The sequence below is a fragment of the Syngnathus scovelli genome, unplaced genomic scaffold, assembly GCF_024217435.2.
Source record: "Syngnathus scovelli strain Florida unplaced genomic scaffold, RoL_Ssco_1.2 HiC_scaffold_27, whole genome shotgun sequence".
Lineage (NCBI taxonomy): Eukaryota > Metazoa > Chordata > Actinopteri > Syngnathiformes > Syngnathidae > Syngnathus > Syngnathus scovelli.
The window spans coordinates 1,515,281-1,541,816 of NW_026061362.1; the positions used below are offsets into that span (position 1 = coordinate 1,515,281).

The 26,536-nt window shown below is 49.4% G+C and overlaps 1 long non-coding RNA gene across 1 annotated transcript; it reads right to left on the reverse strand.

Annotated features, from left to right (window-relative positions):
- Positions 1 to 1,923: 1,923 nt before the first annotated feature.
- Positions 1,924 to 2,500, reverse strand: LOC137839924 (uncharacterized). Its single transcript, XR_011086319.1, has 3 exons — positions 2,422 to 2,500; positions 2,181 to 2,285; positions 1,924 to 2,037 (listed from the first exon to the last, which is right to left on the reverse strand). It is a non-coding gene; the product is annotated as an uncharacterized lncRNA (long non-coding RNA).
- Between the last annotated feature and the right edge of the window lie 24,036 nt (positions 2,501 to 26,536).

Below are 26,536 nucleotides of genomic sequence, written 5' to 3' on the forward strand. Positions count from 1 at the left end.
TCAGATCACTGATGACGATGTCCTGGGGAAAGGCGCAAGGAGCAATGTAAGGTGTTCTGGGACCTCAGGTTAAGGTTAGGGTTGCGAGGGACGCCTTACGTACGCTCACGCCGTCGGCCTCGCAGTAGATCTGCAAAGGGCTGAGGCCGTCTGGGAAACGGACTTGCAGAAACTTCAAGACGGGGGAGCGCCACTCCCTCTCCTGAAAGGCAGAGGCATGCATCCGTCCGTCCGTCCGTCCGTCCGTCCGTCCGTCACATCTCTGGCCTCAAAACGCTTGTGCGAGTCTTCCCACCTCCAGCTCCAGGATGCGGAACTCAAGCAGTTCGTTTTGGTCTCGGATATCCTGGATGTGCTCTTTCAGACGCGCTTCTTCCGCCTCCATCCGCCTGACCTGAAAAGACAGTCAGACCTCATCTGCGGGGCTTCCGGACGGGTGTGACGCCAAGCGACTCCGCCCAGCGCCTTTCTTTCCGTCACCTTTTCGGCCAACTGCTGATTGCTCTGACGCAGCAGCTGCTTCTCCTCCACCCACTTGACATTCTAGAAGAGACAAACGCGTGGACAGCTTTGGAATGTTGTGTCATTTTCATCCACAAATTCTTTGGTTGACTGGAAAATGACATTTGCTTTTCTCCACATTTTCCCAGCCACGTTCAGGGGGGGGGTGTTGGTCCAGTAATGCCAGACGAATGAGTGACTGAAGAATGTAGCTATTTTGTCTGAGAAAAAGGTGTGCTCATTGATAAGCTTACCTGTCCTTGTTGCTTCAGCGCTGACTCCAGATCTGCTACTCTGCTTTGATAGTGACCCATTTCTACTGTCATGTAACATGGGGGGAAGAGATGGTGCAAATGGTAAAATATGGATTGTTCACAGGAATAAATTGGCAGAGCTGAAATTCCAAATTTGTCCAAAAGATGGCGCCAGACCAAAACATGAGACCAAAAAAGGGGCCAAAATAAGCTAAGCAAGTTAAAATAGAAATAAAACAGGAACACGGTGTCGGATTGTGAGTCACGCATGGACGCACAAATGTGATTTTTACTTTTTGATTTCTTTGCTTGGCTAAAAATGTATTCTGTAACAGCTTGAAGCAATATTGTTAGTCAATTCGATCAAGGGACCCGTCACTATGAGAATAGTGGCGTGACATAAATTGTTTGGAGAAGCACAAATGTGATTTTTACTTCTTGATTTCTTTGCTTGGCTAAAAATTGATTCCCTCTTTCATGAACTGTGTTTTGCAATCGAATTGTTCTGGGATTGAATGATTTTATTAACACGGGTATCAGTGGGTGAAATTGTTCGGTTTCTGGAGTGATTAAGATTTGTAATTCTATTTCATGTTTCTTCAATAAATGTGTTGTGTATATTCATCTACTTTGTTGTGCGCTGATTTGTACTGAATGTACAATCGATGGTTCGGGGTTGATTTGACAATTTGATTAATGTGCGGGGGGTTATTATGGTATAACATAGGACCGTAATAAATAAAAGTAACATCAGACAATTTTAGAGAATTGAATAACTTTCGTAGTTATTTGAGACACGAGTGAATTTCAATCCGTTTGAAAGTTTGCTTCGTCTGAATAAATTAACGGAAGTGTTTGAATCGGATTATCGGTTTGGTGTAGAACTGAAAGTAATTTAATTATTTGAAGGGCGCAGGCCCGTTTCCCCTTTTGACGGGCCGCGTAAAAAGTAACTCCGAACATGTTAGAGAATTAAATAACTTTCGTAGATATTTAAGGGAAGAGTGATTATTGAAAGAGGTGCGTTTGACACTACCATCAGCTTTTCTCTGGTCTGAAAGGAGGAGGAGGGAGGCTCCTCCTCCTCCTTTCAGACCAGAGAACACCCGAGGCTGGGTGAGAACGGGGAGGCTGCGACCCGGCCGGGGGTTGCGGGAAGGGGCGCCACCTTGATCTCCTTCTCGGCGTCGTAGTCCCCTCCGCTGGTCTGGGCTAGCAGAGCGTAGGCTCGTTGCAGCGCTTGATATTCTTGCGTCAGCTGGCGGTAGCGAAGCTCCGCCTCCTCATGCACACACCAATGCAACACAGCACTAGTACCAGAATCAGTCAGACCGGCGACAAAGCACCCGCGACGCAAAGACGAGTCCGATTCCAGGCTGAAGAGGAATGTTTGGCGCCAATACGCTGGCAGAAATGGCGGGCTACCTCTTCGGGTTCCGTGTCGGGGGTTCTGTCGGTGTGAAAAGACAAGGACGATCCGTCCGAGTCCACCAACACGTCTTCGTCGTAGCCGTAAAATGTTTCGATGACCTGCGGGCGCGGAAGCAAACATCTCTCTGAACAAACTGAAGCGACACCTCACGATGAATCGACGAGAGGAACGATAGCGAGAAAAAGGCCATTTCATCTTGCGCAACACCAAGCAGCCACAAACAAACAGACTCACCTTGCAGGACCTCACGCTTTGTTCCTCCTCAGAGATTCTCGACGTCGGTATCGTAGCAGCAAATCTCTCTCCTGTCGACACAAATAATCCGCCTTTGAGATTCTTTGGATGCAAAGGGAACGAACGGCTCCGGCGCAGAAACAAACGCGACTCACGATGACATTTCTGACATGAGCTCCTGTCTCCAGAGCCTGAAAAACCCGTCACCGGCGATGATTGGAGGGACGCTCGTCTTTTCCAAAAGTGACAACTACAGGGTGTGTCAGGGTTTTCCAGATTATCTTTATCGTATGATTATGTTGCTTTGACTTTGACTGCAACCTGTAATAAATAATATTATTTATCCCTTATTTATCCCTATCGCTTATCCCTTCCTACACAAAGTCGTAAAACATCCCTTGCTATGTTTTGACTAGAGGTCAAGGGCTTTCTCTATTCAATCCACTCTTACACCCACCCTGTTTCTCTTAATAAAAATGCTCGTGCGGGAGCCGAGAGTCAGACTTCATTCGTACAACGGATGGACTCTCCACCTGCAGGTGTCCAAAAGAACTTACTTGTCTCCCGTGTGGTTCTTGCAAAATAAGTTGGAGCGAGCGCAACTCTAACAGGGTGCATTTTGCCACTAGCTGCCTACGGACAATGACGTCGCGCTCGCGGCTCATGGTTGACGGGCTGAGCAGCCGGGCGAGTCCGTCGTTTTCAGCGCACAGCGAGTGGCAAAGGCGCTGACAAAACGGGAGCTTTGAGCTGCTGAAAACGGCAAAACAAGTCTAAAGCGTGTTCAAACGCGTGCGCACAATGCTCCTGCTTGAAAGGTCGGAGTTTAAGGGGCCAATTTTTTGGATGGCGGCCGCCGGCCAAGCTTTGGACGGAAAAGGTTTCCTGGCGACAGCGAGCGAGCGCGGCGCTGCCGTACGTGCACCGAGTCACCTGCCTGAAGACCTTGGACAAGTCGTCGATGATGTGCCGCTGCTCCACAACTTGAAGGAACTCCATTTCACCGTCCTGCTGGCCGCAACCGCGCTCCAGGTCATTGAGCGAACTAGGCCTTCTCTGTGGAACACAAATGCAGTGGACTCTGTTGGCACGCCGCCGTTGTCCGCGTCGACTTACCAAGCTTGCCATCTCCTCGTTCTCCTGGGTGACAAAGCGCACTTTGTTTTCAAGGCGACACAGCACCAGTGAGAGTTCTTCATTCTTCCTGCTCAGGCGTTTGTTTTTGTACAGGAGTGGCAGAAACTGGCTTTCTGTTTCTCTCAGTCGCTTAAGCTGCAAGCATGAAGTGCGGGATGCGAAAGACGCACAACACGCGGGCCAGAACGTATCCATTCCTTTTGCATCGGTTTGAACGGAATCGTGGCTTTGGCTCCCAATAAAAGACATCTACCAGGCAACCGACTCGCCGCGCCGCTCAACTAATAAGCAAGCGCAATGGGTGCCTCGCTGGATGGCGCGCATCAAACGTAGCGCAAACCTTCAAGCGTGCCGTCAATAAATTACCAGTTCATTGCGCTCTTCAGAAAGCAGGGCGTTTCGATCCTCCAGTTTCCTGATGACTGCGCTGAGCTCAGCGATTTTCAGATGAAACCTTCGCGTGTCCCGATCCTCCTGAGACTGAAAACGCCCCGCAACACACACACACAAGCACTCGTTCAAAGTTCAAAACTGTTTTTGTGCTACCTTCCTCCAGCAACGAACTAAGTCATGCGTACTGCAAGTGTGTGATGAGGTGGCTTACGCTATGAAGAGGATTGCTAGTAGCGCCGTTGACCCCACTTCCAGGGTAGTTTAGGCCCGCCCTTTGGGAATCCCTCAGGGCAGCGATCTGCTGCTCGGCAGCCTGAGTCTGCAGCTGAAGGTGGCGGACGTGGCCGGCCCCAGGGATTTATCCAAAACACTAACCGCTCTGTCTTTCAGCTTGATCTCATCCATCTGGATGTACAAACGGGGAGCGCTCAGGCAGGCGGGCAAACTCATTTGCCAGAATTGTGACAAAAACAAAGAGAGCAACCGGCCAATTTTTATCTTGAATCGACTAGAACACCATTGCTGTGACAAAAGCGAAGCGAGCAACCGGACGTTTTCTTCTTGTGAAATAGAATAGAATAGAATGCCTTAGGTGTCATTGCACTGCAGGTATACAACGAAATTGGGAACATAGCCACGCACCGCGCATCTGATCAGTCCTACCAGTCGGCGGATCTCCCTCTCGCAGTCTCTCTTGGTTCGGCTCAGCTCCTCCCGATGCTGGTGATGAGCCGATCGGAGCTCGGCCGCTCGGGACTGCCAGGCCTGCTGGGCCGCTGCCAGGGCTTCTTCCGCGCTCCTGGTGGAGGCGACACCGCTCGGTCTCCCGACACCGCCGCGTCTCCTCCACTTCCGCCAGCAAAGCGCCCCCGCTCCTCACCTGAGCAGACATTGCGCCACATCGGGCCGTTGACCCGTGGAACCTAAAGGAAGGAAATTAAACATTAACATTTAGCCTCAACCAACATTCACAGATACAACGCAACGCAAACTACACAAACATAAATCTTTTAAAACACAATGAGTTGTACTTACCGTGTACGCTCTAGACGGTCCACTTGCAAGCAGAAAATAAAGATATTTCTGTTGATAATCGTCGTGTTTGTATCCGTTGTCTCGCTCAAGGCCATTGCGCCCACAGATTTGAATTTTGGCCAGAGTTCAGCCTATTGACGTCATTTCCGCGGTGTAATACCCGCATATCTGAAACGGCAAAGTTAAGAGTAGAGTTAAATAAAGTTTTTAATCAACGCAATAATTTACAAACGTTGACCAGTCGAAATAATCGTCGAAATTTGGCGTCTGTGGCTGGAAGCAGACGCCGAGTTCGACGTTCCTCCCAAATGCCACACTGCCTCGCTTTTCAGGCCAACAAAAAAACATATTTTTCAAAACAATGAGTTGTAATTACCTTGTACGCTCTAGACGGTCAAGTTGCAAGCTGAAAACAAAAATATTTGTCTTGTTAGTCGTCGTGTTACTAACCGCTGTGTCTTGTTTGCCAGCATTGCCGCTTTCCTACTTCCTGTTGCAAGCCACGCCCACGGATTATAATTTTGGCATGAGTTCCGCCTATTGACGTCATGTCCGCGTCGCATGACTGCGACGTAATATTATCTAAAACTGTTTGTGCGGCATGGTGTTGTTCTGTGCGGTATTGCGTTATTCTGTGCGGCGTCGTGTTGTTCTGTGCGGCGTTGTTGTTCAGTGCGGCATGTTGTTGTTCAGTGCGGCATGTTGTTGTTCAGTGCGGCATGTTGTTGTTCAGTGCGGCATGGTGTTGTTAAGTGCGGCATGGTGTTGTTAAGTGCGGCATGGTGTTGTTAAGTGCGGCATGGTGTTGTTCAGTGCGGCATGGTGTTGTTCAGTGCGGCATGGTGTTGTTCAGTGCGGGATGGTGTTGTTCAGTGCGGCATGGTGTTGTTCAGTGCGGCATGGTGTTGTTCAGTGCGGCATGGTGTTGTTCAGTGCGGCGTAATATTGTTCAGTGCGGCGTAATGTTGTTCAGTGGGGCATGGTGTTGTTCAGTGCGGCATGGTGTTGTTCAGTGCGACATGATGTTGTTCAGTGCGGCATAATGTTGTTCAGTGCGGCATAATGTTGTTCAGTGCGGCATAATGTTGTTCAGTGCGGCATGGTGTTGTTCAGTGCGGCATGGTGTTGTTCAGTGCGGCATGGTGTTGTTCAGTGCGGCATGGTGTTGTTCAGTGCGGCATGGTGTTGTTCAGTGCGGCATGGTGTTGTTCAGTGCGGCATGGTGTTGTTCAGTGCGGCATGGTGTTGTTCAGTGCGGCATGGTGTTGTTCAGTGCGGCATGGTGTTGTTCAGTGCGGCATGGTGTTGTTCAGTGCGGCATGGTGTTGTTCAGTGCGGCATGGTGTTGTTCAGTGCGGCATGGTGTTGTTCAGTGCGGCATGGTGTTGTTCAGTGCGGCATGGTGTTGTTCAGTGCGGCATGGTGTTGTTCAGTGCAGCATGGTGTTCAGTGCGGCATAATGTTGTTCAGTGCGGCATAATGTTGTTCAGTGCGGCATGGTGTTGTTCAGTGCGGCATAATGTTGTTCAGTGCGGTATATTGTTGTTCAGTGGGGCATAATGTTGTTCAGTGGGGCATAATGTTGTTCAGTGCGGCATGGTGTTGTTCAGTGCGGGATGGTGTTGTTCAGTGCGGGATGGTGTTGTTCAGTGCGGCATGGTGTTGTTCAGTGCGGCATGGTGTTGTTCAGTGCGGCATGGTGTTGTTCAGTGCGGCATGGTGTTGTTCAGTGCGGCATGGTGTTGTTCAGTGCGGCATGGTGTTGTTCAGTGCGGCATGGTGTTGTTCAGTGCGGCATAATGTTGTTCAGTGCGGCATAATGTTGTTCAGTGCGGCATGGTGTTGTTCAGTGCGGGATGGTGTTGTTCAGTGCGGCATGGTGTTGTTCAGTGCGGCATGGTGTTGTTCAGTGCGGCATGGTGTTGTTCAGTGCGGCATGGTGTTGTTCAGTGCGGCATGGTGTTGTTCAGTGCGGCATGGTGTTGTTCAGTGCGGCATGGTGTTGTTCAGTGCGGCGTCGTGTTGTTCAGTGCGGCGTCGTGTTGTTCAGTGCGGCATGGTGTTGTTCAGTGCGGCATGGTGTTGTTCAGTGCGGCATGGTGTTGTTAAGTGCGGCATGGTGTTGTTCAGTGCGGCATGGTGTTGTTCAGTGCGGCGTAATGTTGTTCAGTGCGGCATGGTGTTGTTCAGTGCGGCATGGTGTTGTTCAGTGCGGCATGGTGCTGTTCAGTGCGGCATGGTGCTGTTCAGTGCGGCATGGTGCTGTTCAGTGCGGCATGGTGCTGTTCAGTGCGGCATGGTGTTGTTCAGTGCGGCATGGTGTTGTTCAGTGCGGCATGGTGTTGTTCAGTGCGGCATGGTGTTGTTCAGTGCGGCATGGTGTTGTTCAGTGCGGCATGGTGTTGTTCAGTGCGGCATGGTGTTGTTCAGTGCGGCATAGTGTTGTTCAGTGCGGCATAATGTTGTTCAGTGCGGCATAATGTTGTTCAGTGCGGCATAATGTTGTTCAGTGCGGCATAATGTTGTTCAGTGCGGCATAATGTTGTTCAGTGCGGGATGGTGTTGTTCAGTGCGGCATGGTGTTGTTCAGTGCGGCATGGTGTTGTTCAGTGCGGCATGGTGTTGTTCAGTGCGGCATGGTGTTGTTCAGTGCGGCATGGTGTTGTTCAGTGCGGCATGGTGTTGTTCAGTGCGGCATGGTGTTGTTCAGTGCGGCATGGTGTTGTTCAGTGCGGGATGGTGTTGTTCAGTGCGGGATGGTGTTGTTCAGTGCGGCATGGTGTTCAGTGCGGCATAATGTTGTTCAGTGCGGCATAATGTTGTTCAGTGCGGCATGGTGTTGTTCAGTGCGGCATAATGTTGTTCAGTGCGGCATAATGTTGTTCAGTGCGGTATAATGTTGTTCAGTGCTGCATGGTGTTGTTCAGTGCTGCATGGTGTTGTTCAGTGCGGCATGGTGTTGTTCAGTGCGGCATGGTGTTGTTCAGTGCGGCATGGTGTTGTTCAGTGCGGCATGGTGTTGTTCAGTGCGGCATGGTGTTGTTCAGTGCGGCATGGTGTTGTTCAGTGCGGCATGGTGTTGTTCAGTGCGGCATGGTGTTGTTCAGTGCGGCATGGTGTTGTTCAGTGCGGCATGGTGTTGTTCAGTGCGGCATGGTGTTGTTCAGTGCGGCATGGTGTTGTTCAGTGCGGCATGGTGTTGTTCAGTGCGGCATGGTGTAGTTCAGTGCGGCATGGTGTTGTTCAGTGCGGGATGGTGTTGTTCAGTGCGGCATGGTGTTGTTCAGTGCGGCATGGTGTTGTTCAGTGCGACATGATGTTGTTCAGTGCGGCATAATGTTGTTCAGTGCGGCATAATGTTGTTCAGTGCGGCATAATGTTGTTCAGTGCGGCATGGTGTTGTTCAGTGCGGCATGGTGTTGTTCAGTGCGGCATGGTGTTGTTCAGTGCGGCATGGTGTTGTTCAGTGCGGCATGGTGTTGTTCAGTGCGGCATGGTGTTGTTCAGTGCGGCATGGTGTTGTTCAGTGCGGCATGGTGTTGTTCAGTGCGGCATGGTGTTGTTCAGTGCGGCATGGTGTTGTTCAGTGCGGCATGGTGTTGTTCAGTGCGGCATGGTGTTTTTCAGTGCGGCATAATGTTGTTCAGTGCGGCATAATGTTGTTCAGTGCGGCATAATGTTGTTCAGTGCGGCATAATGTTGTTCAGTGCGGCATAATGTTGTTCAGTGCGGGATGGTGTTGTTCAGTGCGGCATGGTGTTGTTCAGTGCGGCATGGTGTTGTTCAGTGCGGCATGGTGTTGTTCAGTGCGGCATGGTGTTGTTCAGTGCGGCATGGTGTTGTTCAGTGCGGCATGGTGTTGTTCAGTGCGGCATGGTGTTGTTCAGTGCGGCATGGTGTTGTTCAGTGCGGCATGGTGTTGTTCAGTGCGGGATGGTGTTGTTCAGTGCGGGATGGTGTTGTTCAGTGCGGGATGGTGTTGTTCAGTGCGGCATGGTGTTCAGTGCGGCATAATGTTGTTCAGTGCGGCATGGTGTTGTTCAGTGCGGCATGGTGTTGTTCAGTGCGGCATAATGTTGTTCAGTGCGGCATAATGTTGTTCAGTGCGGCACCTAGCACCTAGAAGGTAAATAAATAGGAAGGAAGGACTCACCGGTGACGTCGTCGCCCACGTCCAAGCGTTGTACTTTGTATTTTCATCCTTCTGACAGTGGAAAACATATAGCCAACAAACACCGTGGAACCTAAACGAATGAAAGAAAACTATCATTTGGCCACAACCAACATTCACAGATACAACACAATGTGACGTGCGGTGTTGAGGTTAAAGGTTGAGTGAAGGGCCCTCGTTTTAAACTACTTTTTTGAAAAGGAGTGGGAACAAGTAAGACGTATTTAATTTATTTATTGGGAAGTAGTAAGACTTATTAAATTTATTTAATCTACTTTTCTTCCCAGGCAAAATTTGACGTGCTGCAATTCCAAATTTCCAAAGTGAATGAAGGAATGAAATCCTTTAAATTATGATTTTGTATAAATACTAGGCATAAACACAAAATCTACGGCACAAAATGGGCAGACTTTACTTGTTTGAAAAGGACTGGTTACAAGACAGACTTTTTTAATTTATTTAATGGGAAGAAGACTTATTTAGTTTAATTGATCTATTTTTGTTCCCTGGCAAAATTCGATTTGCTGCAATTCCAAATTTCCAAAGTGAATGAAGGAATGAAGTCGTTTAAATTATGATTTTGTATAAATACTAGGCATAGACACAAAATCTACGGCACAAAACGGGCAGACTTTACTTGTTTGAAGAGGACTGGTTGCAAGACAGACTTTTCTGATTTATTTAATGGGAAGAAGACTTATTTAGTTTATTTAATCTCTTTTTGTTGCCTGGCAAAATTGGATTTGCTGAAATTGTATTTTGCCAAATCTTGACTTGAGACCTGATAGGAAGTATTAAACGCTCAGTTAAATCGATACAAGTTGGTAATAAGAGCGAGTAATGTTGGTTGAAGCGATGAATGAAGGTTAAAAGCAATTTAAATTATGACTTTGTCTAAATACTAGATATTAACAGACCATCTACTGCGCAAAATGGGCAGAGTTTACTTGTTTGAGAAGGAGTGGCTTATTTAAGTCTAAGATTTATTTAATCTGTTTGTTCCCAGGCAAAATTGGATGTGATGCAATTCCAAATTTCACAACATGATGGTGCCAAATTTTGACTTCATAGGACATATTCAACACTTAACTATTATGTTCAAGGTAATCAGATTTGTTTATTATTCTAATGGCCTTTTCAAAACTATTCTGGATTACTACTTTGGATCTATTCTACATTACTTGGCAACAACATACTCTGTAACAGATTAGGCAGTATAATCACATATGTTAACTTGAGAGTGCCCACACTCAATCTACTTATCGTGATGTGTTAAATCAATTACTGTTAGACATTATTATTCTGATAATCTACCAAATCTTTGAATTGAAGAATTTGTGATTTAATTAATAGCTTGTTGTTATGTTCAGGGTAATCAGACTTGTATATAATTCTAATGGCCTTCTTTTGAAAACTATTCTGAATTACAACTTTGGATCTTATATTACTTTGCAACAATATACTCGGTGACAGATTAGCCAGTATAATCACATATGTTAACTTCAGTGCCCACACTGTATTTATTTATGGTTATTTGTTAAATCAAGTACTGTTAGACATGAAATAGGAAGTGTTTAACATAAATGTTATGGCTACTCACCGTTGTAGCTCGCTCCTGGTCAATGATACGAGCCTCTTCTTGCAGTGGAAAACTTGCAGCCAACAAACACCGTGGAACCTAAAGGAATGAAATTAAACATTAACATTTCGCCTGGACCAATATTCACACGTACAACGCAACGCGGCTACACTTCTGCTAGCGCCTCAGCTACACGTTGCTAATACAAACGTAAATCTCTTTAAACACAATGAGTGTTACTTACCGTGTACGCTGTAGACGGTCCAGTTGCAAGCAGAAAATAAAGATATTTCTGTTGATATTCGTCGTTGCTCAGTGGCTCACGGCCATCGCGCCAACAGATTTGAATTTTGGTGGAAGTTCAGCCAATTACGTCATATCCGCGGCACATGACTGCGACGTAATACCCGTTTATCTGAAACGGCAGTTAAAAGTAGAGTTACATCAAGTTTTCTTTTTTAATCAACGCAATCATTTACAACCGTTGACCAGAAAGAATCGTCGAAATTCGACGTTCCCCCCAAACGCCACACTCACTCGCTTTTCAGGGCAACAAAAGTACTTCTTTTTAAAAACGATGAGTTGTACTTACCGTGTACGCTCTGGACGGTCCAGTTGCAAGCAGAAAATAAAAATATTTCTCTCGTTAGTCGTATGTTACCATCCGCTGTGTCTTTGTCAACATCGCCATTTTCCTACTTCCTGTTGCGAGCCACGCCCACGGATTTAAATTCTGGCGGAAGAGCCCGCCCATTGGCGTCGTTTTCGCGTATAGCAAATCCGATTGGTTGGGAAGGGGGCGCGGTTATGCAGCCGAGGGGTCCTGTGATCGGTGGGATGTAAAGTAGGCGTCGACGTCACGTCCGCGTCACGTGACCACGACGTGGCAGACGTCATATAGCAACCGCTGTTTTGTTTAGTAGACTTACAGTTGTTATGCATTGACATAATGGCGCACACTCCAAATAGATTTAAATAAATTAAATAATTCTTCTGCCCACTCCCTTTTAAACAAGTTAACTCTCCCCGCGGATTTGAATTCCGGCGGAAGTTCTTACAGTTGTTATGCGTTGACATAATGGCGCACTGGTTAGCATGTCCACCTCTTAAGCATGATGTTGCGGGTTCGACGCCTGATCAATGTTAGCATGGAGTGAGCTGAAGTGCATGGCGCTGAAGATTTGAATCTTTGAAATGCGCTGAGGTCTGACGTATCAGGCAGAATGGTTTGCCATCACGTTCAACAAAAAATAGAAACTTTCCCACTCTGATAAAAACGTCCTGTGTTCATCTACATATTTTCGTTTTGCTGTGCATCTTTTCCCTGCCATTTCGAGAGCCCAATTGACACTAATAGTTTACTGGAATGTGTTTGCCCATCCTACTTTGTGGAATTTCACCACATGCGCTTTTGACGAAAATACTAAATTGAACTCAAGTGAAGCCAACACGCACAACCCCCCCCCCCCCCCCCCCCCCCACACACACACACACACACCTACACACACACACACACAAATGTTGATATGAACATAAAAGAGCCGCATGCGGTTCGGGAGTTGCGGCTTGGCCAAACCTGTACTATACAACTTTATTTGTGTAAAATTTTCACAACAGCTGTCACACAAACAAAGCGGGAAAAACCGAAGACGTGCGTGTTCCGCCCACGCTGGATTTATTTGCACCTTTGAAAAGACACCGTATTGCCGCAGATGTGGCAAAGAGTACTTTTGGGCATCTGAGACGGAAGGATGTCCAAAGCATCACGTCACCTGCTCTGGTAGGAATGGTGGTGGGACGTTGAGGTCAACCGCTTTGGGGTTGGCTGAATCTTTGGTCGCAGGATGCCACACACTTGAAGACAGAAGCAGAAAAGCAGAGCTAAATGCAAAATGTACTCACCGGTGACTCCAATTTTTTCCCCCCCTGAAGAAATGGATGGACGGGTGGCCCCGGCTGGCCGGTGGGACTCTTGTTATTCTGACCCTTTTTAGTGCGCGTTTGGGGCAACAACCGTTTTTTGTGGCGCTCTCTTCTGGTTCAAGAGTGCCCTGCATGTGAATTTGCCTTTCCTGCCTTCTGATTGGATGAGCGCCGGTGTGACGCGGTGCCTCTGTCACCGTGGCGGGGGGTATACGTCGGCATCGGAGCGTCTGCCAACGTCTGAGACCGGCTGGCAGTGTATCGGAGGTGTCGAGTGCGGTGCCGCTGGAGCTCACTCACCAGCTGGTGTTAGGGCCACAGAATGAAGGCCAAGGAGAAGACTAGAAAGAGAAACAGAAACTTCTCCTCCAATTGTTTGATTTGTCTCTTGTGAGCTTCGATGAATTCTTTCAGCTCTTTGTTCCTCTAGGACGGACAAATGGAAAGTAGCCTTCAAAAGCCAGTAAGCGTGCAAGTAAGTGCCGGGCTGGCTTTGGGCCCTTACCTGTTGCGCGCTGTGCAGCAGATCCATTCTCTCTTGGAGGATGCAAGCGTCGCGCTCCCTCAACTCCCACATCAGGGCTCGCTTCCATTGGTCCACGGCGCTCCTAAGCTCTTGTCTCTGATCCGCCGTCAGCACGTCATTCACGCCAGCGTGGCTGGCTTTTTCGCCGTCCGTGGCGGGGCAGTCCCGCTGCGGTAGCGCCTCGTACAACATGGCCTCCAGCTCCATGATCCTCTGGGCCGCAATCCTCGTCCATCAGTAGTCCGGCGGGAGATTTGAGGGCGGCTTACCTTATGAGCCTGGTCCATGGAACGCTTCCTGAAGTCCAACTCTTCATCCAGGTAGCCCTTCTGGTTGCAGAACATATCCTAGCACAGCTCAAGGTCAGAATTGTTGGGGCACATTGCCCCGAGTTCCCCTTGGCTGATGTCGCGTGTCTGTCTACCTTCTCACTTTCAATGTCCAACATCTTCTGTTGAAGTGCTGACTTGGTCACTTTGATGTATTCTAACCACTGAGGAAAGGCTGCTGTCACATAAGCAGAATGCGAGAGCGTGCGTGGACGTGCGCGTTACCTTCTCGGCTAGGGTGGGAAGGGTCCTGGCGTGAATCACGACCACCTGCTCCTCGTTGGTGAGATTCTGCAAGAGCCCAAAGGCACAGCGTCAACAAGGTTCTTTCAGCGCAAAGCCTTCCAAAAGTCACATTTGAGCCGCCGAGTCTCGTGGAGTGCGAACATAAGGAGTTCGACATACACTTACGGCGTTATCGCCCAGGATGTCCAGCTTCTTCATCAGATCACTGATGACGATGTCCTGGGGAAAGGCGCAAGGAGCAATGTAAGGTGTTCTGGGACCTCAGGTTAAGGTTAGGGTTGCGAGGGACGCCTTACGTACGCTCACGCCGTCGGCCTCGCAGTAGATCTGCAAAGGGCTGAGGCCGTCTGGGAAACGGACTTGCAGAAACTTCAAGACGGGGGAGCGCCACTCCCTCTCCTGAAAGGCAGAGGCATGCATCCGTCCGTCCGTCCGTCCGTCCGTCCGTCACATCTCTGGCCTCAAAACGCTTGTGCGAGTCTTCCCACCTCCAGCTCCAGGATGCGGAACTCAAGCAGTTCGTTTTGGTCTCGGATATCCTGGATGTGCTCTTTCAGACGCGCTTCTTCCGCCTCCATCCGCCTGACCTGAAAAGACAGTCAGACCTCATCTGCGGGGCTTCCGGACGGGTGTGACGCCAAGCGACTCCGCCCAGCGCCTTTCTTTCCGTCACCTTTTCGGCCAACTGCTGATTGCTCTGACGCAGCAGCTGCTTCTCCTCCACCCACTTGACATTCTAGAAGAGACAAACGCGTGGACAGCTTTGGAATGTTGTGTCATTTTCATCCACAAATTCTTTGGTTGACTGGAAAATGACATTTGCTTTTCTCCACATTTTCCCAGCCACGTTCAGGGGGGGGGTGTTGGTCCAGTAATGCCAGACGAATGAGTGACTGAAGAATGTAGCTATTTTGTCTGAGAAAAAGGTGTGCTCATTGATAAGCTTACCTGTCCTTGTTGCTTCAGCGCTGACTCCAGATCTGCTACTCTGCTTTGATAGTGACCCATTTCTACTGTCATGTAACATGGGGGGAAGAGATGGTGCAAATGGTAAAATGTGGATTGTTCACAGGAATAAATTGGCAGAGCTGAAATTCCAAATTTGTCCAAAAGATGGCGCCAGACCAAAACATGAGACCAAAAAAGGGGCCAAAATAAGCTAAGCAAGTTAAAATAGAAATAAAACAGGAACACGGTGTCGGATTGTGAGTCACGCATGGACGCACAAATGTGATTTTTACTTTTTGATTTCTTTGCTTGGCTAAAAATGTATTCTGTAACAGCTTAAAGCAATATTGTTAGTCAATTCGATCAAGGGACCCGTCACTATGAGAATAGTGGCGTGACATAAATTGTTTGGAGAAGCACAAATGTGATTTTTACTTCTTGATTTCTTTGCTTGGCTAAAAATTGATTCCCTCTTTCATGAACTGTGTTTTGCAATCGAATTGTTCTGGGATTGAATGATTTTATTAACACGGGTATCAGTGGGTGAAATTGTTCGGTTTCTGGAGTGATTAAGATTTGTAATTCTATTTCATGTTTCTTCAATAAATGTGTTGTGTATATTCATCTACTTTGTTGTGCGCTGATTTGTACTGAATGTACAATCGATGGTTCGGGGTTGATTTGACAATTTGATTAATGTGCGGGGGGTTATTATGGTATAACATAGGACCGTAATAAATAAAAGTAACATCAGACAATTTTAGAGAATTGAATAACTTTCGTAGTTATTTGAGACACGAGTGAATTTCAATCCGTTTGAAAGTTTGCTTCGTCTGAATAAATTAACGGAAGTGTTTGAATCGGATTATCGGTTTGGTGTAGAACTGAAAGTAATTTAATTATTTGAAGGGCGCAGGCCCGTTTCCCCTTTTGACGGGCCGCGTAAAAAGTAACTCCGAACATGTTAGAGAATTAAATAACTTTCGTAGATATTTAAGGGAAGAGTGATTATTGAAAGAGGTGCGTTTGACACTACCATCAGCTTTTCTCTGGTCTGAAAGGAGGAGGAGGGAGGCTCCTCCTCCTCCTTTCAGACCAGAGAACACCCGAGGCTGGGTGAGAACGGGGAGGCTGCGACCCGGCCGGGGGTTGCGGGAAGGGGCGCCACCTTGATCTCCTTCTCGGCGTCGTAGTCCCCTCCGCTGGTCTGGGCTAGCAGAGCGTAGGCTCGTTGCAGCGCTTGATATTCTTGCGTCAGCTGGCGGTAGCGAAGCTCCGCCTCCTCATGCACACACCAATGCAACACAGCACTAGTACCAGAATCAGTCAGACCGGCGACAAAGCACCCGCGACGCAAAGACGAGTCCGATTCCAGGCTGAAGAGGAATGTTTGGCGCCAATACGCTGGCAGAAATGGCGGGCTACCTCTTCGGGTTCCGTGTCGGGGGTTCTGTCGGTGTGAAAAGACAAGGACGATCCGTCCGAGTCCACCAACACGTCTTCGTCGTAGCCGTAAAATGTTTCGATGACCTGCGGGCGCGGAAGCAAACATCTCTCTGAACAAACTGAAGCGACACCTCACGATGAATCGACGAGAGGAACGATAGCGAGAAAAAGGCCATTTCATCTTGCGCAACACCAAGCAGCCGCAAACAAACAGACTCACCTTGCAGGACCTCACGCTTTGTTCCTCCTCAGAGATTCTCGATGTCGGTATCGTAGCAGCAAATCTCTCTCCTGTCGACACAAATAATCCGCCTTTGAGATTCTTTGGATGCAAAGGGAACGAACGGCTCCGGCGCAGAAACAAACGCGACTCACGATGACATTTCTGACATGAGCTCCTGTCTCCAGAGCCTGAAAAACCCGTCACCAGCGATGATTGGAGGGACGCTCGTCTTTTCCAAAAGTGACAACTACAGGGTGTGTCAGGGTTTTCCAGATTATCTTTATCGTATGATTATGTTGCTTTGACTTTGACTGCAACCTGTAATAAATAATATTATTTATCCCTTATTTATCCCTATCGCTTATCCCTTCCTACACAAAGTCGTAAAACATCCCTTGCTATGTTTTGACTAGAGGTCAAGGGCTTTCTCTATTCAATCCACTCTTACACCCACCCTGTTTCTCTTAATAAAAATGCTCGTGCGGGAGCCGAGAGTCAGACTTCATTCGTACAACGGATGGACTCTCCACCTGCAGGTGTCCAAAAGAACTTACTTGTCTCCCGTGTGGTTCTTGCAAAATAAGTTGGAGCGAGCGCAACTCTAACAGGGTGCATTTTGCCACTAGCTGCCTACGGACAATGACGTCGCGCTCGCGGCTCATGGTTGACGGGCTGAGCAGCCGGGCGAGTCCGTCGTTTTCAGCGCACAGCGAGTGGCAAAGGCGCTGACAAAACGGGAGCTTTGAGCTGCTGAAAACGGCAAAACAAGTCTAAAGCGTGTTCAAACGCGTGCGCACAATGCTCCTGCTTGAAAGGTCGGAGTTTAAGGGGCCAATTTTTTGGATGGCGGCCGCCGGCCAAGCTTTGGACGGAAAAGGTTTCCTGGCGACAGCGAGCGAGCGCGGCGCTGCCGTACGTGCACCGAGTCACCTGCCTGAAGACCTTGGACAAGTCGTCGATGATGTGCCGCTGCTCCACAACTTGAAGGAACTCCATTTCACCGTCCTGCTGGCCGCAACCGCGCTCCAGGTCATTGAGCGAACTAGGCCTTCTCTGTGGAACACAAATGCAGTGGACTCTGTTGGCACGCCGCCGTTGTCCGCGTCGACTTACCAAGCTTGCCATCTCCTCGTTCTCCTGGGTGACAAAGCGCACTTTGTTTTCAAGGCGACACAGCACCAGTGAGAGTTCTTCATTCTTCCTGCTCAGGCGTTTGTTTTTGTACAGGAGTGGCAGAAACTGGCTTTCTGTTTCTCTCAGTCGCTTAAGCTGCAAGCATGAAGTGCGGGATGCGAAAGACGCACAACACGCGGGCCAGAACGTATCCATTCCTTTTGCATCGGTTTGAACGGAATCGTGGCTTTGGCTCCCAATAAAAGACATCTACCAGGCAACCGACTCGCCGCGCCGCTCAACTAATAAGCAAGCGCAATGGGTGCCTCGCTGGATGGCGCGCATCAAACGTAGCGCAAACCTTCAAGCGTGCCGTCAATAAATTACCAGTTCATTGCGCTCTTCAGAAAGCAGGGCGTTTCGATCCTCCAGTTTCCTGATGACTGCGCTGAGCTCAGCGATTTTCAGATGAAACCTTCGCGTGTCCCGATCCTCCTGAGACTGAAAACGCCCCGCAACACACACACACAACCACTCGTTCAAAGTTCAAAACTGTTTTTGTGCTACCTTCCTCCAGCAACGAACTAAGTCATGCGTACTGCAAGTGTGTGATGAGGTGGCTTACGCTATGAAGAGGATTGCTAGTAGCGCCGTTGACCCCACTTCCAGGGTAGTTTAGGCCCGCCCTTTGGGAATCCCTCAGGGCAGCGATCTGCTGCTCGGCAGCCTGAGTCTGCAGCTGAAGGCGGTGGACGTGGCCGGCCCCAGGGATTTATCCAAAACACTAACCGCTCTGTCTTTCAGCTTGATCTCATCCATCTGGATGTACAAACGGGGAGCGCTCAGGCAGGCGGGCAAACTCATTTGCCAGAATTGTGACAAAAACAAAGAGAGCAACCGGCCAATTTTTATCTTGAATCGACTAGAACACCATTGCTGTGACAAAAGCGAAGCGAGCAACCGGACGTTTTCTTCTTGTGAAATAGAATAGAATAGAATGCCTTAGGTGTCATTGCACTGCAGGTATACAACGAAATTGGGAACATAGCCACGCACCGCGCATCTGATCAGTCCTACCAGTCGGCGGATCTCCCTCTCGCAGTCTCTCTTGGTTCGGCTCAGCTCCTCCCGATGCTGGTGATGAGCCGATCGGAGCTCGGCCGCTCGGGACTGCCAGGCCTGCTGGGCCGCTGCCAGGGCTTCTTCCGCGCTCCTGGTGGAGGCGACACCGCTCGGTCTCCCGACACCGCCGCGTCTCCTCCACTTCCGCCAGCAAAGCGCCCCCGCTCCTCACCTGAGCAGACATTGCGCCACATCGGGCCGTTGAGACCGCAACGGAGCGCCGCGACGCTTACTGAGGACAAGCTACACAATACGGTAGCGGCCGCATCGGAGCCCGACGTGGCGTGCGGATAGTCAGACACGGATTGAGCGGATCACCTTGTCCATGGAGCCGTCCCTCAGGCTGAGGACCAAGGCATTCAGTCGCTGGATCTCTCCATCTTTGATTTTGATCACTCTCATCAGCTCCATTTCATGCTGCCGCAGTAATGTTTCCCTGGTAACGGCTAACTCTTTCTGCTTCTCCTCATGGAGTTTGCTTTTGAGTTCCGTCATGGCGGCGGTGGCACGGTGGTGCTCCGCCCGCAGGTCCTGACTTCTCTCTCTCTCCAGACAGCTGACCTGACATGACTTAGACAAACTTTATTGTCATCTTGTCTGCACATGGTGCGTACAAAACGAAATTTCGTTGCACACGGCTTACAACAAAGTAGTGATATTGCAGTTGAATAGAAGTAACATATCCTATGAAAATATATATATACATATACTGTATATATATATATATTACAAATAAGTATAAAGTGCAGCAGTGCTAATTATGCAATAGTGCAAGTAGGCAAAACAGTATTCAAGAGTGTGCAGAGGAATGCTAAACCATGTATTAAACTTCTATTTAAAGGGTTTACACAAGTTCAGTAAAGTTGGTAGTGCGAGATAGTGCAAGATAGAGGTCCGTAGTGTCATAAAGTACAGTTCTGTGAATGTGTGATGCAGAGTTCAGTTTAGAGCTCAACAGTTCTAATGTTCAACAGTCTGATGACAGCAGGGAAAAAGCTGTTGCAGAACCTGGTGGACCTGCAGCGGATTGTGCGAAACCTCTTCCCAGAGGGCAGCAGGGAGAACAGTCCATGGTGGGGGTGTGATGGGTCATTGTTGATGTTACGGGCACCGGACATGCAGCGCTGAGATGAAATGTCCTGAATGGAGGGAAGAGGAGCCCCTATGATCCTCTCTGCTGTCCTCACCACTCTCCTCACGTTCTTCCAATCGGAGGCGGTGCAGCCTCCACACCACACAGAGAGTCAGCTTGTCAGAATGCTCTCTATGGTGCTCCTGTAGAACGTCCTCATGATGGGTGGGGGCAGGTGGGCTCTCCTCATCCTCCGCAGGAAGTACAAGCGCTTCTGTGCCCTCTTGATCAGTGCCGTAGTGTTCATAGTCCAGGTGAGGTCTTCTGTGATGTGGACCCCCAGGAATTTGGTGCTGCTGACCACCTCCACAGCTGAGCTGTTGATGATCAGTGGAGCGTGGTGAGGCTGGTTTTTCCTGAAGTCGACGATGATCTCCTTCATCTTCTCCACATTCAGGATCAGGCTGTTGTCTCTGCACCAGCCCACCAGCTGCTCCACCTCCTCTCTGTAGTCCAGGTCGTTGTTGTCTCTGATGAGCCCCACCGCCGTTGTGTCGTCTGCGAACTTCACGATGTGATTGGTGGTGAACCTGGGGACGCAGTCGTGTGTCATCAGGGTGAACAGCAGGGGGCTCAGGACGCAGCCCTGAGGGGAGCCTGTGCTGAGGGTGATGACATCAGAGGTGTTCTGTCCGACCCGGACTGACTGAGGTCTGTTGGTGAGGAAGTCTAGCAGCCAGTTGCGAAGGGGGGTGTTGAAGCCCAGGTGTTCCAATTTTCCTACTAGATGCTGTGGGATGATGGTGTTAAACGCTGAGCTGAAGTCCAGGAACAGCATCCGAACATGGGTGTTCTTCTCCTCCAGGTGAGCCAGGCTCAGGTGAAGAACGGAGGAGATGGCGTCCTGAGTGGAGCGGTTTTGCCGGTCGGCAAACTGGAACGGGTCAAATAATGGGGGGAGTCTGGAAACGATGTGATCTTTAAGCAGCCGTTCGAAGCACTTCATCATGACCGGAGTCAGTGCAACAGGCCGGTAATCATTAAATGAGGTGATTTGAGGTTTCTTCGGCACCGGAATGATGGAGGCAGTCTTAAAGCACGCTGGCACTGTGGCTTGGCCCAGCGAGGTGTTAAAAATGTCTGTGATGACCCCAGCCAGCTGACTTGCACATTCCCTGAACACACGCCCAGGAATGTTGTCGGGGCCAGGGGCCTTACGGGGGTTGACTCTCCTCAGGGTCTTCAACACATCGGCGGAGTCAAGGCAGAGTACCTCCTCTTCCTGATGGGGGACAGTTTTAACTGCTGGAGTGCCGTTTAGTGCCTCGAACCTCCCAAAGAAGTTATTTAGACCATTTAGAAAGTCAGCATCAACTTCACCCACCGGGGGGGGAGGGTGAGTTGTAGTCTGTAATCGCCCGTATGCCTTGCCACATACTCCTGGTGTTGTTGGCGTCGTGGAAACGATCCTGAATTTTTCGACTGTGGTCTCGCTTCGCTACCCTGATGGCACGGTTCAAGTTGGCTCTCGCTGTCCTCAGTGTCTCCTTGTCGCCAGACTTGAAGGCAGAGTTCCGCGCTCGTAGCGTTTGACGTACCTCCTCAGTCATCCAGGGTCGTTGGTTGCCCCGGGTGATGATATTCTTAGTGGTGCTGACGTCCTCGGTGCATTTGTTGACGTAGGCTGACACAGTCATGGCACACGCATGTCAAATCTACATCGGGGAAACTGGGAGGGAGGGAGGGAGGGAGGGAGGGAGGGAGGGAGGGAGGGAGGGAGGGAGGGAGGCCGGGAGGGAGGCAAGCAGGGAGGCAGGCAGGCAGGGAGGCAGGCAGGGAGGCAGGCAGGGAAGCAGGCAGGGAGGAAGGCAGTGTCTGTCTGTTGAGGTTTTCACCTTGTTCTTCTCCTGCTGAAGTTCTAACTGGACGTCCATCAGTTTGGCTCTCAGCTCGTCATTGGCGGCCTGAAAGGCGTCCGTTCGCTCCGCCTTGACCCGCCCTGCCGGAGCTCGTTTGGACATCTCTTACTCGAGTCTCGCCCGGTCGTCAGTCAGAGATCACAACATTTGTACCTGGAGAGCACAAACGCAGCGCTGTTTTCCACTGGCTTCGGACTCAACTTCAATCGGTACCGTAACGTACAACATCATAAACATAGATCTAGCTTGACTTATTCATTGAATAAATGCATTTGGTTCTTCAAAACTGCATCACGCAACATAGCGTGACCGAGACGGCCGTTATCCACCTGCGTGAAGTTATTTGGTGAAATGAATGAGATGTTTAAGACACCATCGTTCTGTCTCTATGTAGATGAAGGGAAATAATCGATTGCTGAAGGTCCAAAGGTGTTGTGATAAACAAATAAACATATTAGTGACATATTTGTGATAAACATATTAGGCAGGATAATCACATATGTTAACTTGACTGCCCACACTGTATTTATTTATGGTTATTTGTTAAATCGAGTACTGTTAGACATGAAACAGGAAGTGTTTAACATAAATGGACGACGAAAGGGGTACTCACCATTGTAGCTCCTGCTGGTCAATGATACGAGCCTCTTCTTGCAGTGGAAAACATACAGCCAACAAACACCGTGGAACCTAAAGGAAGGAAATTAAACATTAACATTTAGCCTCAACCAACATTCACAGATACAACGCAACGCAAACTACACAAACATAAATCTTTTAAAACACAATGAGTTGTACTTACCGTGTACGCTCTAGACGGTCCACTTGCAAGCAGAAAATAAAGATATTTCTGTTGATAATCGTCGTGTTTGTATCCGTTGTCTCGCTCAAGGCCATTGCGCCCACAGATTTGAATTTTGGCCAGAGTTCAGCCTATTGACGTCATTTCCGCGGTGTAATACCCGCATATCTGAAACGGCAAAGTTAAGAGTAGAGTTAAATAAAGTTTTTAATCAACGCAATAATTTACAAACGTTGACCAGTCGAAATAATCGTCGAAATTTGGCGTCTGTGGCTGGAAGCAGACGCCGAGTTCGACGTTCCTCCCAAATGCCACACTGCCTCGCTTTTCAGGCCAACAAAAAAACATATTTTTCAAAACAATGAGTTGTAATTACCTTGTACGCTCTAGACGGTCAAGTTGCAAGCTGAAAACAAAAATATTTGTCTTGTTAGTCGTCGTGTTACTAACCGCTGTGTCTTGTTTGCCAGCATTGCCGCTTTCCTACTTCCTGTTGCAAGCCACGCCCACGGATTATAATTTTGCCATGAGTTCCGCCTATTGACGTCATGTCCGCGTCGCATGACTGCGACGTAATATTATCTAAAACTGTTTGTGCGGCATGGTGTTGTTCTGTGCGGTATTGCGTTATTCTGTGCGGCGTCGTGTTGTTCTGTGCGGCGTCGTGTTGTTCAGTGCGGCATGTTGTTGTTCAGTGCGGCATGTTGTTGTTCAGTGCGGCATGTTGTTGTTCAGTGCGGCATGGTGTTGTTCAGTGCGGCATGGTGTTGTTAAGTGCGGCATGGTGTTGTTCAGTGCGGCATGGTGTTGTTCAGTGCGGCATGGTGTTGTTCAGTGCGGGATGGTGTTGTTCAGTGCGGCATGGTGTTGTTCAGTGCGGCATGGTGTTGTTCAGTGCGGCATGGTGTTGTTCAGTGCGGCATAATATTGTTCAGTGCGGCGTAATGTTGTTCAGTGGGGCATGGTGTTGTTCAGTGCGGCATGGTGTTGTTCAGTGCGACATGATGTTGTTCAGTGCGGCATAATGTTGTTCAGTGCGGCATAATGTTGTTCAGTGCGGCATAATGTTGTTCAGTGCGGCATAATGTTGTTCAGTGCGGGATGGTGTTGTTCAGTGCGGCATGGTGTTGTTCAGTGCGGCATGGTGTTGTTCAGTGCGGCATGGTGTTGTTCAGTGCGGCATGGTGTTGTTCAGTGCGGCATGGTGTTGTTCAGTGCGGCATGGTGTTGTTCAGTGCGGCATGGTGTTGTTCAGTGCGGCATGGTGTTGTTCAGTGCGGCATGGTGTTGTTCAGTGCGGCATGGTGTTCAGTGCGGCATAATGTTGTTCAGTGCGGCATAATGTTGTTCAGTGCGGCATGGTGTTGTTCAGTGCGGCATAATGTTGTTCAGTGCGGCATAATGTTGTTCAGTGCGGTATATTGTTGTTCAGTGGGGCATAATGTTGTTCAGTGCGGCATGGTGTTGTTCAGTGCGGGATGGTGTTGTTCAGTGCGGGATGGTGTTGTTCAGTGCGGCATGGTGTTGTTCAGTGCGGCATGGTGTTGTTCAGTGCGGCATGGTGTTGTTCAGTGCGGCATGGTGTTGTTCAGTGCGGCATGGTGTTGTTCAGTGCGGCATGGTGTTGTTCAGTGCGGCATGGTGTTGTTCAGTGCGGCATGGTGTTGTTCAGTGCGGCATGGTGTTGTTCAGTGCGGCATGGTGTTGTTCAGTGCGGCATGGTGTTGTTCAGTGCGGCATGGTGTAGTTCAGTGCGGCATGGTGTTGTTCAGTGCGGCATGGTGTAGTTCAGTGCGGCATGGTGTTGTTCAGTGCGGGATGGTGTTGTTCAGTGCGGCATGGTGTTGTTCAGTGCGGCATGGTGTTGTTAAGTGCGGCATGGTGTTGTTCAGTGCGGCGTAATGTTGTTCAGTGGGGCATGGTGTTGTTCAGTGCGGCATGGTGTTGTTCAGTGCGGCATGGTGTTGTTCAGTGCGGCATGGTGTTGTTCAGTGCGGCATGGTGCTGTTCAGTGCGGCATGGTGCTGTTCAGTGCGGCATGGTGTTGTTCAGTGCGGCATGGTGTTGTTCAGTGCGGCATGGTGTTGTTCAGTGCGGCATGGTGTTGTTCAGTGCGGCATGGTGTTGTTCAGTGCGGCATGGTGTTGTTCAGTGCGGCATGGTGTTGTTCAGTGCGGCATGGTGTTGTTCAGTGCGGCATAATGTTGTTCAGTGCGGCATAATGTTGTTCAGTGCGGCATAATGTTGTTCAGTGCGGCATAATGTTGTTCAGTGCGGCATAATGTTGTTCAGTGCGGCATAATGTTGTTCAGTGCGGGATGGTGTTGTTCAGTGCGGCATGGTGTTGTTCAGTGCGGCATGGTGTTGTTCAGTGCGGCATGGTGTTGTTCAGTGCGGCATGGTGTTGTTCAGTGCGGCATGGTGTTGTTCAGTGCGGCATGGTGTTGTTCAGTGCGGCATGGTGTTGTTCAGTGCGGCATGGTGTTGTTCAGTGCGGGATGGTGTTGTTCAGTGCGGGATGGTGTTGTTCAGTGCGGGATGGTGTTGTTCAGTGCGGGATGGTGTTGTTCAGTGCGGCATAATGTTGTTCAGTGCGGCATAATGTTGTTCAGTGCGGCATGGTGTTGTTCAGTGCGGCATAATGTTGTTCAGTGCGGCATAATGTTGTTCAGTGCGGTATAATGTTGTTCAGTGCGGCATAATGTTGTTCAGTGCGGCATAATGTTGTTCAGTGCGGCATAATGTTGTTCAGTGCGGCATAATGTTGTTCAGTGCGGGATGGTGTTGTTCAGTGCGGCATGGTGTTGTTCAGTGCGGCATGGTGTTGTTCAGTGCGGCATGGTGTTGTTCAGTGCGGCATGGTGTTGTTCAGTGCGGCATGGTGTTGTTCAGTGCGGCATGGTGTTGTTCAGTGCGGCATGGTGTTGTTCAGTGCGGCATGGTGTTGTTCAGTGCGGGATGGTGTTGTTCAGTGCGGGATGGTGTTGTTCAGTGCGGGATGGTGTTGTTCAGTGCGGCATAATGTTGTTCAGTGCGGCATAATGTTGTTCAGTGCGGCATGGTGTTGTTCAGTGCGGCATAATGTTGTTCAGTGCGGCATAATGTTGTTCAGTGCGGTATAATGTTGTTCAGTGCTGCATGGTGTTGTTCAGTGCTGCATGGTGTTGTTCAGTGCGGCATGGTGTTGTTCAGTGCGGCATGGTGTTGTTCAGTGCGGCATGGTGTTGTTCAGTGCGGCATGGTGTTGTTCAGTGCGGCATGGTGTTGTTCAGTGCGGCATGGTGTTGTTCAGTGCGGCATGGTGTTGTTCAGTGCGGCATGGTGTTGTTCAGTGCGGCATGGTGTTGTTCAGTGCGGCATGGTGTTGTTCAGTGCGGCATGGTGTTGTTCAGTGCGGCATGGTGTAGTTCAGTGCGGCATGGTGTTGTTCAGTGCGGGATGGTGTTGTTCAGTGCGGCATGGTGTTGTTCAGTGCGGCATGGTGTTGTTCAGTGCGACATGGTGTTGTTCAGTGCGGCATAATGTTGTTCAGTGCGGCATAATGTTGTTCAGTGCGGTATAATGTTGTTCAGTGCGGCATAATGTTGTTCAGTGCGGCATAATGTTGTTCAGTGCGGCATAATGTTGTTCAGTGCGGCATAATGTTGTTCAGTGCGGCATGGTGTTGTTTAGTGTGGGATGGTGTTGTTCAGTGCGGCATGGTGTTGTTCAGTGCGGCATGGTGTTGTTCAGTGCGGCATGGTGTTGTTCAGTGCGGCATGGTGTTGTTCAGTGCGGCATGGTGTTGTTCAGTGCGGCATGGTGTTGTTCAGTGCGGCATGGTGTTGTTCAGTGCGGCATGGTGTTGTTCAGTGCGGCATGGTGTTGTTCAGTGCGGCATGGTGTTTTTCAGTGCGGCATAATGTTGTTCAGTGCGGCATAATGTTGTTCAGTGCGGCATAATGTTGTTCAGTGCGGCATAATGTTGTTCAGTGCGGCATAATGTTGTTCAGTGCGGCATGGTGTTGTTCAGTGCGGCATGGTGTTGTTCAGTGCGGCATGGTGTTGTTCAGTGCGGCATGGTGTTGTTCAGTGCGGCATGGTGTTGTTCAGTGCGGCATGGTGTTGTTCAGTGCGGCATGGTGTTGTTCA